This window comes from Triticum aestivum, chromosome 5A, assembly GCF_018294505.1.
Source record: "Triticum aestivum cultivar Chinese Spring chromosome 5A, IWGSC CS RefSeq v2.1, whole genome shotgun sequence".
Lineage (NCBI taxonomy): Eukaryota > Viridiplantae > Streptophyta > Magnoliopsida > Poales > Poaceae > Triticum > Triticum aestivum.
In genome coordinates this window covers 253,177,884-253,184,168 of record NC_057806.1, presented here as the reverse complement: position 1 = coordinate 253,184,168, position 6,285 = coordinate 253,177,884, and positions in this window count along the sequence as shown.

The following is a 6,285-nucleotide window of genomic DNA, read 5'->3' as shown; positions in this document are numbered from 1 at the left end:
GGGGGGAATTTCGTGGCCCTTGGTGGAGGGGTCCGAAATCAACCCTATCTCTTGTTTCCCCACACATACGGACTCTAAAAATAGCCTATACTTATGTATTTCGAAATTACATGGGCCTGGCCCAATAATAAGGTGACGCAGCACCTAAAATAGCCTCGGGACGAAATGTATGAAGTGGCATCTTGTATATTTCGTCCAAGGCTTCATGCACCCATTATGGTGGCTTCAAAGTCCTGAAATCATCACTTGTAACTCCGTTCTTGTTCCCCTTGCGCATGCCATCATCTCCATGCTTGTTCTTGCTCCAATGTTCATCCTTCTCCAAGCTAGGCCCTTCATTTGTAAGCAAAACAAATGTATCCAATTTAGGCAGCATCATATTCTCATGAACATTAGAATCATTACCAAGAAACGAAAGTACCTGGTAATTTAGTTGGCGTGCACGAGCTCTAGTAATTGGTCCAGTATGTATAGCAGCAGGGGCCGTGGGTGTAACAATTGTATTGATGTCCTCATCACTTTTGGAATATTTAAAGAATTAGGAAAATAAGAAACTACCAAGAAGGTGACCCTGGTGAGCATAAGACACCAGGGCGCGTCCAGGTGGGTTGTGCCCACCTCGGGTACCTTCCAGACTTCATTTTTCTTCTGTTTGCTTGTTTCCCAAGATAAAAAATCTTTATATACCCCCCAAACCTATTAACCACCGTATCACAAAGAAATCTCATGTTTTCTTTTCCTTGCTGTTTTTTGATAGATCCCATCTACCATGGCCACTTCAAGCTCCTCCAAGGACAAGTTCTTCGAGAACGTCATCAACCCGTATTTGCAGGAAGTCATGCAGCACCCTCAGGCTATCCAGATGCATGAGGGGTGCTGCACATCTGCGATGTGCAAGGTCCCAAAGGGACGGGAACCGTGGAGGCCAGGCTTGAAGCCATGGAGCAGGAGGTCTTCCGGTGCAAGGGGATGGTGGAACATGGACTCAATGCTAATCACCTCATGATCGCGGACTACACCCGTGATCTCAAGGTGGATGGAAAGTCCATGAAGGACATCATCTTCACCTTCAACGAGCAAATCAACTTCCTCCAAAGCCATATCTATGATCTCCAAAACCAAGTATTTGAATATGAGACGAGGTTTAAAGGTATGAGTTTGGCTGCCAGTTGCAGGACCCGTGAGACTCATTACTCCTCTTATGATGGCGAGCCTCTGCCATGGAAACCCGAGGATAAGATCGCTACTTCATCACCCCCACCTCCTTCTTCATCACCAAAAGAAAATTTACTATCAGGTATGGGCACTCCCTTGGCTCGTGCCAAGCTTGGGGGAGGTGCCCCGGTACCGTATCACCTCCACTATCTTTTGCTTTTACTTATCTTAGTTCCATCTATAGTTATCCTTTTATTTAGATGAGTAAAAGTTTAGTTCGATCCTTTATTTTTGAGAGTTTGCTTAGTGATCTATCCTTGTAATCGTGTGCCAGATATATAATCATATGCTAATCTTATGGTAAGTAATGACATCAGATAAGGGAGAGTATAAGTAGAAAATTTTATTGGAGATTTACAAACATTGCATTGTTCGATGACGCAATTCATGAAAGAATTAATAAGGGAAGAGAAGATTCACATGCAAATATACTATCCTGGACATCTTTTGTGATTGTGAGCCCCCATCAAATTATTATATGCCAAAATTGTTGACGTTGGACAAGGAAGACAACATAATGATTTATGTTTGTTTATATTCACATAGAAGTTATATTATCATAGATCCTTCAACATGTGGTGCTTTCCCCGTATCTTTGCTAGCCAAAAATTCTGCACTAAGTAGAGATACTACTTGTGCATCCAAAAACCCTTAGACCCAAATCTTGTTTTGAGAGTCCACCATACATACCTATGGATTGAGTAAGATCCTTCAAGTAAGTTGTCATCGGTGCAATCGGGCAATAAAAATTGCTTCTAAAAGTGCTAGATCATTTTGTGTAAGAGAAAATTGAGTGTTGTACGAACTTGTGATGGCAAAGAATAAAAGTGACAGACTGCATAATAAAGGTTGCTATCATAAAGGGCAATATAACGTGATGTTCATTTTCACTAAGAGATTGAGCATACAAACAAATAAGCGCATGGCAACCTCTGCTTCCCTCTGCGAAGGGGCTATCTTTTACTTTTATGTATTTACTTTTATGCAAGAGTCAATGTATTTCTCTGTATTCCTTTTTATTTTCTCTTTTGGCAAGCATCATGTGGTGAGGAAACATCTAGGCACATATATTGATGAGGACATCAATACAATTGTTACACCCACAACCCCTGCTGCTATACATACTGGACCAATTACTAGAGCTCGTGCACGCCAACTAAATTACCAGGTACTTTCGTTTCTTGGTAATGATTCTAATGTTCATGAGAATATGATGCTTCCTAAATTGGATACATTTGTTTTGCTTACAAATGAAGGGCCTAGCTTGGAGAAGGATGAACATTGGAGCAAGAACAAGCATGGAGATGATGGCGTGCGCAAGGGGAGCAAGAACGGAGTTACAAGTGATGATTTCAGGACTTTGAAGCCACCATAATGGGTGCATGAAGCCTTGGACGAAATATACAAGATGCCACTTCCTAAATTTCGAACAAGATCACAAGCCGACGAGATTGACTGGGAGAATTTATCGAACAAGGAGCTTCATGATAAGTTTCAGCAAATGATGACTGAACAGGTGCAAGATGTGCTGAACAATTTTGAAGAGGCCATGGAGAAGATCACTGGCCTTGAGAAGACGTTCGAAACAAAGCTCGATAACAGATTTAATGAATTGCTCGCGCGTCTTCCACCACCACCACCCGCTGCACCTAACGCACCTCTCCAACAACAACAACAACGACTACCTCCACGTCGCGAAATAGACCTTCGCCGAGCGAGCCGTGTTCCTCTTGCGTTTGGCCAAACTGTTGGTGCTGCTGTTGATACTTCTGTGGCTCCTGCTACTGTTGTTGCTGGTACCCAGGAGGATGATGAGTATGCGGGCGATTATGAGGATGAGGTTGATCAAAATCAGATCTACGAGCAGCCACCAGCACCACCACCAGCAGGTCGACCTCAAGTATATATTCGTAATGGTAGGCCTGCACCACCACCTCAGGTACGCGATGATGTCCATATTCCTAAACTGAAATTGAATATTCCACCATTTGAGGGTAGATATGTTCCTGATATATATCTTACTTGGGAGTTAGAAACTGAACAACGATTTACATGTTTACAATATCCTGAGGAGAGACGAGTTGCTGCTGCTGTTTGTGCTTTCACTAGTTTTGCATGTGTATGGTGGTTAGAACATTGTAGATTATATCCTATTCCAACTACTTGGGCTGCTTTGAAAACTGCTATGCGTACGCGTTGGGTTCCACCATATTATCAACGTGAATTGCTTCAAAAATTGCAGCGTTTAAGACAAGGAAAAAATTCTGTAGAAGAATATTATCAGGAATTACAAACTAGCATGATTAGATGTGGTATTGTTGAGGAGAATGAAGCTATGCTTGCACGTTTTCTGGGTGGATTAAATAGAGAGATTCAGACCATTCTCGACTATAAGGAGTATACTAATATCACTCGTTTATTCCATCTTGCTTGTAAAGCTGAACGTGAAGTGCAGGATCGACAAGCATTGGCGCGAACTAACTTTTCTGCAGGCCGACCTTCATCATGGACACCACGTGCATTTTCTACTTCAACTACACCAGCACCTCCATCAGGTGCCACCTCCAGCCGTGATACAAGAAAACAGGCACAACCACCATTATCTGCCAAGAGCGCACCTGCGGGGCCTACACAGCGTTCTTCTTCTTCCATGGCATCAACAGGGCACACAAGTGATATTATTTGTTGTCGTTGTAAGGGAGGAGGTCATTATGCGAGAGAATGCAAATCTCCGCGTGTGATGATTGCTACCGCGGATGGTGGATATGAGTCCGCTAGTGACTATGATGAGGAGACTTTGGCTCTTATTACACGTGAAGAACATGGTGCAGATGATTCTGATCATGAGACGCAATACATGGCTCCTGAAGACGCTGACAGGTATGAATGTTTAGTTGCTCAACGTGTTTTGAGTGTGCAGGTCACACAAGCTGAGCAAAATCAGAGGCACAATTTGTTCCATACCAAGGGAGTTGTGAAGGAACGTTCTGTGCGCGTCATCATAGACGGAGGGAGCTGCAACAACTTGGCTAGCATGGAGATGGTGGAGAAGCTTTCTCTCACCACAAGACCACATCCACATCCTTACTACATCCAATGGTTCAACAACAGCGGCAAGGTTAAGGTAACACGTACTGTTCGTGTGCATTTTAGTATCTCTACATATGCTGATTATGTTGATTGTGATGTGGTACCTATGCAAGCATGTTCCTTATTACTTGGTAGACCATGGCAATTTGATAAAAATTCTGTACACCATGGTAGAAACAATCAATATACTCTTGTTCATAAGGATAAAAATATTACTTTGCTTCCTATGACTCCTGATTCCATTTTGAAAGATGATATTAATAGAGCTAATAAAGCAAAACAGGAGACGAATAAGAGTGAAAATCAGACTGTGGCAAAAGAATTTGAGCAACAAATGAAGCCTAATAATAAACCATCTAGTGTTGCTTCTGAAATTAAATTGAAAAGTGCATGTTTATTTGCCACCAAATCTGATATTGATGAGCTAGATTTCAGCAAATCTGTTTGCTATGCTTTTGTGTGCAAAGAGGCATTATTTTCATTCGAGGACGTGCCTTCCTCTTTGCCTCCTGCTGTCACTAACATTTTGCAGGAGTTCGCTGACGTCTTTCCACAAGACGTGCCACCGGGATTACCGCCTATTCGAGGGATTGAGCATCAAATTTACTTAATTCCCGGTGCTTCACTGCCAAACCGTGCACCATACCGTACCAATCCAGAGGAGACAAAGGAGATTATGCGTCAAGTACAAGAGCTTCTCGACAAAGGTTATATACGCGAATCCCTTAGTCCTTGTGCTGTTCCTATTATTCTAGTGCCGAAAAAGGATGGTACATCACGTATGTGTGTTGATTGTAGAGGCATTAATAATATTACTATTCGTTATCGTCATCCTATTCCTAGGCTAGATGATATGCTTGATGAATTGAGTGGCTCTACAATATTCTCCAAAGTTGATTTACGTAGTGGATACCATCAAATTCGCATGAAATTGGGAGATGAATGGAAAACAGCATTCAAAACTAAGTTTGGATTATATGAGTGGTTAGTCATGCCTTTTGGGTTAACTAATGCACCTAGTACTTTCATGAGATTAATGAACGAAGTTTTACGTGCTTTCATTGGACGATTTGTGGTAGTTTACTTTGATGACATATTGATTTATAGCAGATCTTTGGAAGAACATTTGGAACATTTACGTGCTGTTTTTATTGCTCTACGTGATGCACGTTTGTTTGGTAACCTTGGGAAGTGCACCTTTTGCACCGACCGAGTATCTTTTCTTGGCTATGTTGTTACTCCACAGGGAATTGAAGTTGATAAAGCCAAGATTGAAGCTATTGAGAGTTGGCCGCAACCCAAAACGGTCACACAAGTGAGGAGTTTTCTTGGCCTCGCTGGATTCTATAGGCGTTTTGTGAGAGATTTCAGCACCATTGCTGCACCTCTCAATGAGCTTACAAAGAAAGATTTGCCTTTTCTTTGGGGTACCGCACAGGAAGAAGCCTTCACGGTATTGAAAGATAAGTTGACACATGCTCCTTTACTCCAACTTCCTGATTTTAATAAGACTTTTGAGCTTGAATGTGATGCTAGTGGAATTGGATTAGGAGGTGTGTTATTACAAGATGGCAAACCTGTTGCATACTTTTCTGAAAAATTGAGTGGGCCTAGTCTGAATTATTCTACTTATGATAAAGAATTATATGCTCTTGTTCGGACTTTAGAAACATGGCAACATTATTTATGGCCCAAAAAATTTGTTATACATTCTGATCATGAATCTTTGAAACATATTAAAAGTCAAGCTAAACTGAATCGTAGACATGCTAAATGGGTTGAATTCATTGAGACTTTCCCTTATGTCATTAAACACAAGAAGGGAAAAGAAAATGTTATTGCTGATGCATTGTCTCGTCGCTATACTATGCTTTCACAACTTGACTTCAAAATATTTGGTTTGGAGACCATCAAAGATCAATATGTGCATGATGCTGATTTTAAAGATGTAATGCAGAATTGTAAAGAAGGAAGAATGTG